Below are 13789 nucleotides of genomic sequence, written 5' to 3'. Positions count from 1 at the left end.
CTTTGAGAAGAATAAAATTTAAGAGACTTTAAGAAATAATTTCAGATATCAAGGGAAATGTGATCAACTTACTGTGGTTAAATATATATATATACTAAAAAGGTAATACATACTTAAAATGAGACTTAAAAGCTAATGCTTTAATTTATTAATCACCGCTCATTATCACTGACTGACATGGAGAAATCCCATCTCTACTAAAAATACAAAATTAGCTCAGGCATGGTGTTGCATGCCTGTAATCCCAGCTACTCAGGAGGCTGAGGCAGGAGAATTGCCTCAGACTTTATTGCAATATTTAGAACAACAGAAGAGACTGCCTTAAAAAAAAAAGTAAGATAGTAAACCGAAAGCCATAAAGAAAAATGTGATGGAAACCTAACCACACAAAAAATAAAATTTTGTATAAGGCAAAAGACAATCATTAACAAGTATTATGTATGAAAAAATACATGACTAACAATGTCAGAAAAAATAAGAATGAGAAAAATATTTCCAAAGCACATGACAAAATCCCAATATAGAATTCTCACAAAGAAATGAGAAAATCCAATGTAAAACTGGGCGACTGACATTTTAAAAAGTATAAATCAATAAGCTTGAAAAGATGCTTCGGGTCATGATGTTTCAAAGAAACATCATTTAAACAACAATATGCCATTTTAAACCACCAGATTGAACAAAAAAATTTGTTATCACCCAGTAGTTGACTATTTTGTCTTTTGTAACTCATGAGTTGCTGGTGAAAATATGAACTGCTAAACCATCTTGAAAACTATCAATATCAATACATTGAAAATGAACATTTGCACTAGTAAAATTATTTTTTAATTAATTTGTTAATACTGTGAATTTGTCAATACAATACAGTAAAAATAATGAAATATTTCTATATCTATTGACCCAAGGCTGACCACTTAAGAAATCGAGATGCAGAAGAAGTGTACAGTATGTTTTGTTTTCCTTTTCAATAGCAGTCTGGTAGACGTTCTTCCTAGATAACTTTTTCTGAACCCTTAACAAGACTATAAAAAGGATGTCCTGCTGTTACACTCAGATGGATGCTCTGACCCAGCATTCCTTTTGTTGTCCCGGTTTTTTTCTCTGCCCTCCTTGCAACAAAACCAATGGGTGTTCAGTTGGACAAAAGATTACAAAGCAAAAGTAGCACTGTTTTTGCCTCATCTAATAAACTATAAGCACCCTGAAGGCAGAATTAAAATGTGTCTGCCTCCTTGCACATGGTAGGCACACAACAAATATCTGTTGACTGAATATGATATAGGAATGTTATCTATATACATTCATTATATCAATAAAATTTTATTGAATAACTACTGTGTATCAGATCATATCCTAGATGCATCTAAGACATGGTACTAGCCATGGGAAGCTGTCTCTGCTCATCCTCTCTTGGACAGCCACTGAGATAAACTAACAGTTACAATAACATATTGTAATAAATTCTGTAGAAGATCAAAGTACAAAGCACAAATTAACTTTTCCCAAGAAGAAAGGATAGCTTAGAGAAGTTTTACAGAAAAAGCAGATTTTAGATTAGAAATAAATCTTGAAGGACACAATATGGCTGTAAGAACGAAGGCACTCATTCAGGCAACCTGGGCTCAGTTCTGGCTCTTCTATTTATCAGCTGTGCAATCTTGGGCAAACTGTTTCTGCTTCTACGTTAATGAAATGGGGGTAAAAACAGTATCCACATCAAAGATTGGTTCTGAGGAGTCACAAGATGATACAATAATTAGCACTATATACCAATCAATACATTCTAGTTTTATTACTATCGTGACATTATTACTGATGAATAGGAGTCTGCTAGCTACAGAAGAGGTTAAGGGAATCAAGAGGATTCTGCATATTTGACAAAAGGTGAATGTGCAACCTATGAGAAATGTCACTTCAAATAATGCAACCTTCCATGGAACAAAAGTGTCACCCTCCTTCAAGATGCCCTCCCCAAGCATGTTCCCCCATAGAATTAGCCACTTTTTTGCACTTTCAGGCTGTATTTCTTATGCTGTTCTTAGTTATCTTTAGTTAAGTGCATTCACCTGCCTAGGGAGTGCATATAGATTGCCACACCTTATGAAGGTATATGGTGATACTAGGCTTCAATAGACTCGAGTACATGACTACGATACGGAAGGCGTTGTAAAGCCCCGAAAAAAGGGGTTTCTAAGAATTGCACTAGTTGGGAAATTCTCCTTACTTGCTGACATAACTGCCCTTCTAGAATGGAAATAGCCGGAGCACGTAGCCCGGTTTAGACTTGCAACACCTGGTGGAGGCGGCCTATTGATTCGACAATTTACCAAGCACTGTTCAAGATGACAAAGTGTAACAGGACATGATGGAGGGAAATAAAATAGACATATAAACAAATAATCACACATCTTGTGATCAGTGCTAATGACAGCAGTTTGGACAAATTGATTCGAGTTGCCCAGAGAGCAGAGCGAGTAATGCTAATACACAATAGGCATCCACCACAGGCTGACCGAATGACCTTAAGGAACTGTTTGGCTTCAGCTGGCTTTGAGTGCCAGCGTCAAATTGCACTAGGTCAACACACGTGCACAGAGCACCCACTGTGAGCCAGGCGTGACGCCAGGGTGACAAAGGCAGGGTCCGCAGGGTAGGGTCTCAGGGCGACCCCAGCAGCCTGGAGAAGAGACGCGGCGGGCTTCCTGTATGTCACTTCTAAGTAGAATCTTGGAGGAATGAAGAGGTCTAAACGACGCGGTAAAGGCAAAAGCTGAGCCTGCAGCCTGCGGGCAGTCCACCACGGCGGGATTTGGGGAGGGGGCAGATCAGCCCCCCGGGAAGCCTCAGGTAGGATCCCGAGGACCCCGCAACTCCTCTAACCCCAGCTCCAAGCCCACTCGTGAATCAGAACTCACCCGAGGACACGGAGGCTGTTACCGCGAGGAAACTGTAGACCTAGCGGAAGACCAGCTGCTAGCAAACCCCCTTACCCTGGCTCTAGTCCACTGGCTCCTTCCTAGTCACAACCGAACCCATGGAGCGGAGGCCCTTAAGGAACAGTCGCGTCCTCCAATCGCCGACTAGAAGCTCGCCCGGTGGGCGGAGCCGTGTCTGCTCGGGGCAGGGCGAGGAGGCAGAAGTCTCCGCCTTCCTCAAGCTTGGTTGAGAAGTCCGCCTGCTGTTGCAAAGTACGGCTGTTTGAAAGCGGGCGCCAGAGGTGGCGGGAAGCTGCCCCTTTGCGCCCATTGGTGAATTCGTGAGCCAATTACGGGGGGGGGGGGGTGGGTTACTCTGGAGTGGGCGGGCTGATCGGTTGCCTAGAGACGCCGAAGCACCTCTCCTGCCGCGTTTGACCCGGATGCACCGCCTTAACGCTGGGCACCCCTCGCCCCTTTTGTACCGGAGACCGCAGCGGTGACTCGTGCCTCTTGCGCTTCAGCACAAAGCATCCCGTAGACTCCCCACCGAACTCTTGCCTTAGAGGTTTTTGCATTTGCCCTTCCTGTTTTCTTTTCCTTTTTTTTTTTTTTTTTTTTTTGAGACGGGGTTTTGCTCTCGTTACCCAGGCTGGAGTGCAATGGCGCGATCTCGGCTCACCGCAACCTCCGCCTCCTGGGTTCAGGCGATTCTCCTGCCTCAGCCTCCCGAGTAGCTGGGATTACAGGCACGTGCCACCATGCCCAGCTAATTTTTTGTATTTTTAGTAGAGACGGGGTTTCACCATATTGACCAGGATGGTCTTGATCTCTTGACCTCGTGATCCACCCGCCTCGGCCTCCCAAAGTGCTGGGATTACAGGCTTGAGCCACCGCGCCCGGCCGCCCTTCCTGTTTTCTAAGGCGCCTGCTTCCCCATTACCTAACAGCCGTGGATGTTTTGCTTTGTCTTCTATCTTACTAGGTGCCGCTTTCTTTACATTTTTGCTTCTTTATAATTACTGATAAGGTGACACATTTTTCCACGTGTCTATTCACTAGTCTAATGTCCTCGGGCGTGAGTGTTCTTGTCACTTAGGTGTATATTATTAACCTGTCCCTAAAGACAGCGCTACCCAGCCCTCGGTAAAGCCCAGTACTGTATCTGTCTTCTCTGGTTGAAAGGGTTCCATTGAATAATCAAGGCATTGGTGGCGGCAGGTTCACATATCCTTTCAACCCTTTTCCATATGTACTGGCGTGGAGCAAAATGGCTGTTCAAGCTCTTCATAATGTGGCTAGTTTTCCTTTGCTACTTCACCATCCACCCCCCGTGATGCCTACACTGACCCCTGTAACCCCATACACTGGTATGGGGTTTGGCAAACAACAGGTAATTTAATCTTACAAGCTGAGTTAACAATGGTTCCCAGGGCGATTTTTTTCTTAAGCTGTTTCTTTCATCTGCATTGCCTCTACCTTACTTCTTCACCTACTCAGTTTTCAAGATAGACTAGCACCTCCTTTGAAGCCTTTCATGACACACACTCCCTCACTTCGCAGAAATGATCTTTCCTACCTCTGTATAAAGTGTATCCTGTATATCCTATTATAGTTCTTATATCTACTATAAGTAGTTTTTGTGTGTCTGTTACACTCAGGACAATGTGACTATCTTGGGAATCTTACATGTTTCATGACCCTGGTAGGCACTCAAAACAATTATGTTAAATGAGTAAATGAATAAAGGGACAAATAGATAAAGATTTAGGCGTGGGGGAAGCAGAAAAAGCAAATAAAAAGCATTCAAGTAAGTGGCATTTGTTGAATCTGAGCCGAGGCGTCTCAGGGAAAACTAGACGCAGTTTCCACTCTCACATCCCGCTGGAATCGAGCGGTAAGCTGCACGTTGCATCCTGTGCGGGTTGTGATGGAGTGCTACCGCAAGAATGCCAGGTGATCCCTATGCACAAACAACTGCTTCTTAGAAGGATGAAAGCATAAAAGGTGTGTCGGGGAGGCACATGAGGAGGGAGTGTTTATAATCTCTCACACAGTGCTTTACAGAGGGGTAAATTTTTTCACAAGCGTTATCTCATTTGGGTCTCACTACAACACTGTGGGGCGGGGGGTGGCTAGGACAGGTATTCCTACCCCATTTTCCAGCTGAAGAAAGTTAGGTAAAAATTAAGTGACTTGTCGAAGGCTACACAGCTTATACAAGGCAGACAGATTTTGAAACCGGGTCCTTTATCTCCAAACCCAGAGCAGAACTTATTACTACATACAAAATGTTAGTGAGACTAGCATATATGGGACAAAGAGGGAAAATAAAAACTCAATCAACCTCCCATCCAGCCATGCCTCTAAAAATGGTTTTTGGTGGAGCTATGGATATATTCAACTAAATTTTCTTTGATCATCTATCCTGTTTAAGTCCTGACCTAGGTGGAGGGCAGGACCCCTATACTCAAGGTACCAACGCTCTGAGTTACAAGATGCTTACATAGAAAGATAATGTTTACTGAATGTAATCAGAGTAGAATAGGCAATAATTCTAGGGAAAGTGAACACCTAAGGATGAATCTATCAAGGCAGGTTTGAGGAAGAAGAGGAGGGGACAGCTCAACAGGCCAGCTGACTGGCATGAATGCAATTTGAAGGCCAGACCAGCAAAAGTGCAAAAATCTTACATTAAGAGGTAAGTCTGGAAAAGCAGGCAGGGAAGAGGTAGTCCATAGAAGAGCTTGAAGCCTGGGAGAAGAGGAAAGGCGTTCTACAGAGGTCAGGTAATAGTAGGCACAAGGAATGAATCTAATGTGCAAAGAAACACAAGCAGACAGAGGCATTCTGGGGTAACAAAGGCAAGTGTGGAGGAAGAAAGGAGAACTGCCAAGGATCTCAAATGCCGGACAAAAGATTACTTGTGAAACGTTGGCTCAATGTTTGCTTTGCCTGTTTTAAATGGGCACGCCTGTGAGCTGGGTGAGACATTTCAAGGGAAAATGTCACATTGTTGATGAGATGGGGTCCCTCCCACTAACCAGCGTTTCTAAAGGTAAAGCTAAACCATCATTTCTCCTGTTTCCTCCTTTTTGGTGTCAAAGCTGTCAGGTCAAAGCAATGCCACCACAGGTGTGCTATCCAAAGTGCTATCATCAAGGAGTTCTTTCCTCAAAAGAACACAGAACTTAGAGTAGGAAGATCCGAGTTCAAGTCCCAGCCCTCCTAAGTACTAGCATTGTCCATAACAATTTAACCCTCCAAAGCATCAAAGTCCTTATCTGAAAATAGGGATGATAATACCTACTTCTCAGGATTGTGGGCAGAAAAAAAAAATATGAGATGAGATTGTATGAAAACACATTATTGTCTTTCCACGTACTACGTCTTACTGGACTAGAGTATACACGGGGGTCTGAGGCAGCAAGGAAAAACCAGGAAAGTGTTCTGGGAGTGGATGGCAGAGAAAGACAAGGGTGAGTGTGTGCCAAGGGCAACAGGAGCTTGCGGAATAGGACAAACAAGGGGTCTACACAAGAGATATGGCTTCATGAGAACAGGACAAAAACAGGAAGTGCTAGAGATGGAACGGGATCAGACCATTATTTATAATTCATCCAGCAGTGTTTTGGGAACACCTACTTTGTGCCAAGCACTGTGCTGGAATCATTTATTATTGACATGTGGGTCAAAATGCCTGCTCTGCTCAAGCCCCTTCTCACAGAATCTGCTCCTGCTCACAGGCATTGTGACCTCACCACCACCACCATCCTATCACCCACAGTCCTGGCCAGACTTGACTGAATCAGAGCAGGAATACTGGACCCAACCTGGGCCAATCTTATTCCCTTCCCCGATAACTAAGAATACGCAAAACTGAACAAGGTGGTGGCCATACAGAGGAGAAGCAGACTTTTATCATACTTGTCTGTATTTTATGGGAAGTATGCTGCCTCCATGGCTGTGTCATATACTTGGTACACCCTAGACTGAAGATCATGAGCTTTTGCAGTGAAAGCCTTGGATCTGTCTGGTTCCTACACTTTGAAAAGCAGACAGTTTAGCTTTTCCTTGGATTCTGTGACAACTGAACCTTAAAAACCTTTTGACTTGAGCTGGCTTGGGTCATTATAGAGGTTGAATCCTGTCCCCTAAAATTTCATGTCTACCCAAAATTTCAGAATATGACTTTATTTGGAAATATGGTTTTTGCTGATAAAATTGTTTAATATGAGCTCATTCTGATTTAATCCAGAATGCTAAACCATCCTTTCTCCTTTTTCCTGTTTTGGTGTCAAAGCTATCAGGTTAAAGCCATGCTATCATGGAAGTGCTATCCAAAGTGCTGTCAGCCCTACATCTAATGACTGGTGTCTTTATAAAAAGAGAGGACACAAAGAGACACACAGGGAGAAGACAGCCATGTTAAGGTAAAAGTGGTGATTCGGGTTAGATTACCATAAGCCAAGGAACACCTGGGGCCACCAGATGCTGGAAGAGACAAGAAAGGATTTTTCCCAAGAGCCTTTGGAGAGAGCATGGCCCTGCCAATATCTTGGGTTTCAGACTTCTAGCTTCTGGAACTGTGAGAGAATCAACTTCTGCTGTTTGTTGTACTAGTTACAGTAGCCCTAGAAAGGTAACAAATGTAGGCTTACATTTTTGGCAACCAAACATGCACGACTGAGATACATTTCTAGTGATTACAGTTGAAAAGTCTAGACCAGTGATTCTCCAAATAGGGCCGTGGCACACTGGTGAACCTCAAGAGTCTTTCTGATAGGCTATTAAATTATACAAATGCCCAAGCCACTTCTTCAATTTTCATAGGCAAATAGTTTGCAAATATATAGGTTTTTATTTTTACACACAACTAGAAATCCACCAAGTAAGATACAGGAAGTTACTAATGTTGAGAATTTGTAAATGAAAACGAGCGCATTATTTGGGTTTATCAAGAATGGTCACTCATCATTTGGATCTGCAGTACTACACAGTTCCTGCTCATGCACAGTAGAAGGTAATTGGAATTCCCAGTTTTGGAAGGAGGCTGTTAATAGCACCATTCCCGCAAGAAGTCATGGTCTTTAAAAGCTGTTATTCCTACTTACGTATTAACTATGTCTGTTTGGCTTCATCAATATCAAGTAAGTTTTTTGTGAGTTGTGTGGTTAAACCAACTCCGTATAGTGTTAACTACTTTAAATATTTTCACTTTTTCTAGAGCAACTTTAAAATAATATATATTTGGGCAGGGCATGGTGGCTCACGTCTGTAATCCCAGCACTTTGGGAGGCTGAGTCCTGTGGATCACCTGAGGTCAGAAGTTTGAGATAAGCCTGGCCAACACGGCAAAACCCTGTCTCTACCAAAAATATAAAAACTAGCCAGGCGTGGTGGCGCATGCCCGTAGTCCCAGCTACTCAGGAGACCAAGGCAGGAGAATTGTTTGAACCTGGGAGGTGGAATTTGCAGTGAGCTAAGATTGTGCCACTGCACTCCAGCCTGGGAGACAGAGCAAGAGTCTGTAATAAATAATACAATACAATACAATATAATATAATATAATATAATATAATATGCACGTTTAGAGGTTTGAGTTCTTATTACTAAAGCAATCAACTTGTAATTCCTCTGAAATTTGCTTATACTTTATGGAATATGCTGGCTTTTTTTTTGCTTAAATAACATATTTATCAAGGCAAGTGTGAAAAATTGCTTGTTTTTTGAAAAATAGGGCAGTATTTAGGAATATACAATTATATGAATGAGATCATACTCCTCTCTTAAAAGTAGGTAAATAATTCTATTTTTCCTCTCCAGTTCTCTGTTGTCACCAAGTTCTTTTTTCCCTGCCAAAGAAAGAGATGGGCTGGATGGAAGTTAGGGCTTAGGGCTTTTGCTTCTTTGATCAAAAGAGTGTAAGCACCAATAGCTTGGATTTAATGCTTAGGATTTTTAAACACAGGCTTTTAATCAGAAACCAATAAAAGCTGTCAGAAGTGATACTGACCATTTTTAAAGATCCAAAGCTGTGATAATTATACTTGAACATTAAATGAAGAACCATCCAAATGGCAAAAGATGCTTATGCCATTCCATTTTTGTTTCTTGAAACATTCAGTAGATTAAAAAAGAAAGAAGTACCAAAACAGATTATAAAATTGGTACAGATTTGAAACATAGTGTTTACATAGTGTGTTCAATGCATGTTGACAAAATATAGCATTATATAATGTCATTCATAAGAAAATGTATAATTAACATTTATAAAATTTTATAAATTCATATTTATTAAAAATTTTAATGCATTTGAATACTTAGAATAGTCCAGTACTGGGATACATGTTGAAAGTTATTTGATCTGAGGTTGGATTCCCAGATGAAAAGTCATATACAGATGATATTTTAAGGGCTTCCAGAAGAAACCAGGAAGGAGGTAAAGAAAAGGGTAAAGCTAGGAGAAGAGGCCACACGAAAGTATGAATTTTAGAAGTGCCAGCCCTACCCTGATCCTGAGCTCTGGAGTGTAACAGATGCAAAGGAACTGAGCTTTCACATTCTTGTATGAGTGAGTGTGCGAGGAGTAAACTCACAGGCCCCTCTGGTTCTTGGTGACCCAAAGCAGCTTCACTACCCTGCATCTGTTCTCAGAATGAACAGTGACAGTCCAGGCCGTCAGAAGCAAAACACACAGAAGCCAGAGGAGGGGCAGACAGAACTGGTTTGAGGGATTCCAGGGTGTCTGGACAAAGCAATGACTGTATCTCCTACATCACCCTTGTTTGCCTTCCTTTGATCTGATCAGCTTATCTCCAGAAATGGCATCAGACATTTACACTTGAGGCCCTGCAAGAGTGTAACCTCATGCAGCTCCTCCAATTGACCCTCCTAGTCTTAGCATGATGGGACCCAGGACTACCAAGATGATCTTACCACCACGTTCTGTGGAGATACTGTTTTCAGTGGAACTGTGAAGTGTTAAAGTAGAAATTTGCCTAAAATCTCTTGACATATCCAGGTTTTACCCCTAAACTTTATTAAACTTTTTTATTTTGGGAAAATTAAAAACTCACATGCAAGAAATGAGATCTGTAAGCTTTACCCAGTTTCCACCAATAGTATCTTATAAAACATCATAACCAGGATATCCACATTATTGCAGTCAAGATACAAAACAATTCTGCCACCAAAAGGATCCCTCCTGTTCTCCTCTTATAATTATACCCACTTCCCTCCCACCTCCCAACTCCCTCCTTAATCCCTGTCTTAATCTGCTGGCATTGCTATAACAAAGTACCATGAAGTGGGTGGCTTATAAACAACAGAAAAATTTTTAATTCTGCTTCTGGAGAGTAGGAAGTTCCAGATCAAGGCACAGCAGATTTTGTGTCTGATGGGGGCCCACTTCTTGGGTCATAGAAGGCACTTTCTTACTGCATCCTCATATGACGGAAATGCTAAGAGAGCTCTCTGAGGCCTCTTTTATAGGGGCATTCATCTAATTACTTTCCAAAGGCCCCACCTTCTAGTATGATCACACTGATGATTAGGTTTCAGCATATGAATGTCAGGGGGACACAAACATTCAGACCATAGGAATCCCTAACATGTTCTTCATTTCTATAATTTTATTCTTTCAAAAATGTTTATATGTGTATATATATAGCATAGAACCTTTTGGGACTGGCATTTTTCACTCTTCCTGATTATCTGGAGATGCATCCGAGTTGTTGGGTCTCTGAATGCTTCTTCCTTTTTACTGTTGAATAGCGTTCCATGGTATGGATATACCACAATTGGTTTAATCATTCACCCATGGAAAAATCTGGGTTGTCTCCAGTTTTTGGTTATTGTGAACAAAGCTGTTGTGAACATTCCTGTACAAGTTTTAGTGTGAACATAAGGATTCATTTTTGTGAGTGTGATCAATACCCAGCAGTGCTACTGCTGGGTTGGATATTAGTTGCATGTGCAGTTTTTTAATAAACAGCTGAACTTTTCTCGAGTGGCTGTACTGTTTCATGTCCCTACCAGGAATGTATGTGTGATCTACTTTCTCGTCTCCTGGCTAGCATTTGGTGGTATTGGTATTTTTCATTTTACCCATTCTGATAGGTGTACGATGATATCTTATTACGGTTTTAATATTCTTACTGGCAAATGATATTGAACATATTTTTATGTGCCTATTTGCCATCTGTATACCTTCTTCAGTGAAATCTATGTTCATGTCTTTTGCCTGTTTTCTATTGTATTTTTTGATTCTTCTTTCTTCCCCCCCTTCTCTCTCTCTCTCTCTCTCTCTCTCTCTCTCTCTCTCTCTCTCTCTCCCCTGTCTTTCTTTCTTTCTTTCTGACAGTCTCACTCTGTTGCCCAGGATGGAGTGCAGTGGTGTGACCTTGGCTCATTGCAACCTCTGCCTCCTGGGTTCAAGTGATTCTGCTGCCTCAGTCTCCAGAGTAGCTGGGATTACAGGCATGCACCACCATCCCTGGCTAACTTTTTGTATTTTTAATAGAGATGGGGTTTCACCATGTTGGCCAGACTGGTCTCGAACTCCTGACCTCAAATAACCTGCCTGCCTTGGCCTCCCAAAGTGCTGGGATTACAGGCTGAACCACCATGCCCAGCCTCTACTGTATTTTTTCTAACCGTTTAGTTTTGAGAGTTTTAAACTACATTCTAGATACTTGTCCTTTGTCAGATACATGGTTTGCAAATATTTTCTCAGCCTATGGTTTATCCTTCATCCTCTCAACAGTTTTACATAGAGCAAAAATCTGTAATTATTATTATTTTTTTTTTTGAGACATAGTCTTGCTCTGTTGCCCAGTCTGGAGTACGGTGGTACGATCTTGGCTCACTGCAACCTCCGCCTCCCAGGTTCAAGCAATTCTCCTGCCTCAGCCTTCCAAGTAGCTAGGATTACAGGCGTACACTACCAGGCCTGGCTAACTTTTTGTACTTTTAGGAGAGATGGGGTTTCACCATGTTGCCCAGGCTGGTCTCCAACTCTCAAGCTCAGGCAATCTGCCCACCTCAACCTCCCAAATTGCTAGGATTACAGGTGTGAACAAATGCGCCTGGCCAAAAATCTGTAATTCTGATGAAGTCCACCACTGTACCAGTGTTTCCTTTTTTTGAGACACAGTCTTGCTGTGTTGCCCAGGTTGGAGTGCAATGGCACGATTTCAGCTCACTGCAATCTCTGCCTCCTGAGTTCAAGCGATTCTCCTGCCTCAGCCTCCCAAGTAGCTGGGGCATGCCACTGCACCCAGCTAATTTTTTGTATTTTTAGTAGAGACAGGATTTCACTCTGTTGGCCAGGATGGTCTCGATCTCCTGACCTCGTGATCCACCTGCCTCGGCCTCCCAAGGTGCTGGGATTACAGGCTTGAGCCACCGCGCCCGGCCCAGTGTTTCCTTTTATGGATCATGTTAAGTGTAACTTTTTGTTTAGTCCTATGTCCCAGAGATTTTCTCTTAGGTTTTTTCCCTAAAAGTGTTAAAGTTTTACATCTTACATTTATGTCCACAGTCTACTTGAGTTAAGGTTTGTGTAAAGTGTGAAGTTCATTCTTTTGCCTACAGATACTAAAGTATTCCAGCACTGCATTAGGTTTCTCTAAAGGGACAGAACAGAATAGATGTATATATAAAGAGGAGTTTACTAGGAGAATTGACTCACACAATCACAAGGTGAAGTCCCACAATCGGCTGTCTGCAAGCTGAGCAGCAAAGAAGCCAGTCCAAGTCCCAAAACCTCAAAAGTAGGGAAGCTGACTGTAGCCTTCAGTCTGTGGCCAAAGGCCCGCGAGCCCCTGGCAAACCACTGGTATAAGTACAAGAGTTCAACTTGAAGTTTGGTGTTCGAGGGCAGGAAGCATGGGAGAAAAGATGAAGGCCAGAAAACTCAACAAGTCAAGTTCTTCCACCTTCTTCTGTTTGCTTTATTCTAGCCTCCTGGCAGCTAATTAGATAGTGCCCACCCAGATTGAGAGTGGGTCTGCCTTTCCCTATTCACTGACTAAAATATCAATCTCCTTTGGCAACACTCTCACAGACACACCCAGAAACTATAGTTTTCATCCTTCAATCTAATCAAGTTGACAACATTAACCATCGTGAGCACCGTTTGTTGAAATGACTAGCCTTTATCTATTGAGTTGCTTTGCATCTTTGTCAAAAATCAGTTGGACATATTTGAGTGGTCTGTTTCTGGGTTCTCCATCTTGTTCCATTAACCTATGCATCTATTCTTCCACCAACATGAATACAGTCTTTAAAATGATATACTATGTCTTAAAATCAGATGACTCCTCCCACTTGTTCTTTTTCAAAATTGTTTTAGCTATTCTAGTTCCTCTGCCTTTCCACATACATTCTAGAAAAATCATGTCTATATCTACAAAAATCTTGCTGAAATTTTGGCAGGAATTGCATGAGGTCTGTATATCAATTTGGGGAGAGTTGACATCTTTCTTATGTTGAATTTTGTGATCCATCAACACAGTATGCCTCCCCATTTATTTGATCTTCTTTGATTTCTTTCATCAGCATTCTGTAGTTTTCAGTGTGCATTTTGTACATTTTTTAGGTTTATATGCATATTCTTTTTGTCAACTGTAAATAGTATTGCATTTTTAATCTGTGTCTATATGTTCATTGTTAATATATAGACATGCAATTTAATTTGCTATGTTTGTCTTGTATCCTCTAAGCTTTGGTAAACTTAGTTCTAGGAGGGCTTTTTTGGTCGTTATCTGGATTTGGAGATTTTAAGGATTTTTGTAGGGAATTTTGCACATAATCATGTTACCTGCAAATTGGGACAGTTTTATTTCTTCTTTTCTGATCTGTATACC

The 13789-nt window shown here is 41.7% G+C and overlaps 1 protein-coding gene across 13 annotated transcripts in view; it reads right to left on the bottom strand.

The window, feature by feature from the left end:
• Positions 1-13789, bottom strand: part of CEP152 (centrosomal protein 152) — a 103874-nt gene that overhangs the window by 87963 nt on the left and 2122 nt on the right. For 3 of the 13 annotated variants that reach the window (XM_074393643.1, XM_003928882.4, XM_003928883.4), the window contains exon 1: positions 2919-3040. The exons of 9 other annotated variants lie outside the window; for them this stretch is intronic. The gene's annotated coding sequence lies outside the window, so the exon portion shown is untranslated. Of the gene's footprint in view, positions 1-2918; positions 3074-13789 lie in introns of those variants that run through there. One more of the 13 variants, XM_074393644.1, reaches the window with a different exon arrangement.

Source organism: Saimiri boliviensis, chromosome 2 (genome assembly GCF_048565385.1).
Source record: "Saimiri boliviensis isolate mSaiBol1 chromosome 2, mSaiBol1.pri, whole genome shotgun sequence".
Classification (NCBI taxonomy): domain Eukaryota; kingdom Metazoa; phylum Chordata; class Mammalia; order Primates; family Cebidae; genus Saimiri; species Saimiri boliviensis.
This window is presented reverse-complemented; position numbering and strand designations above follow the sequence as displayed.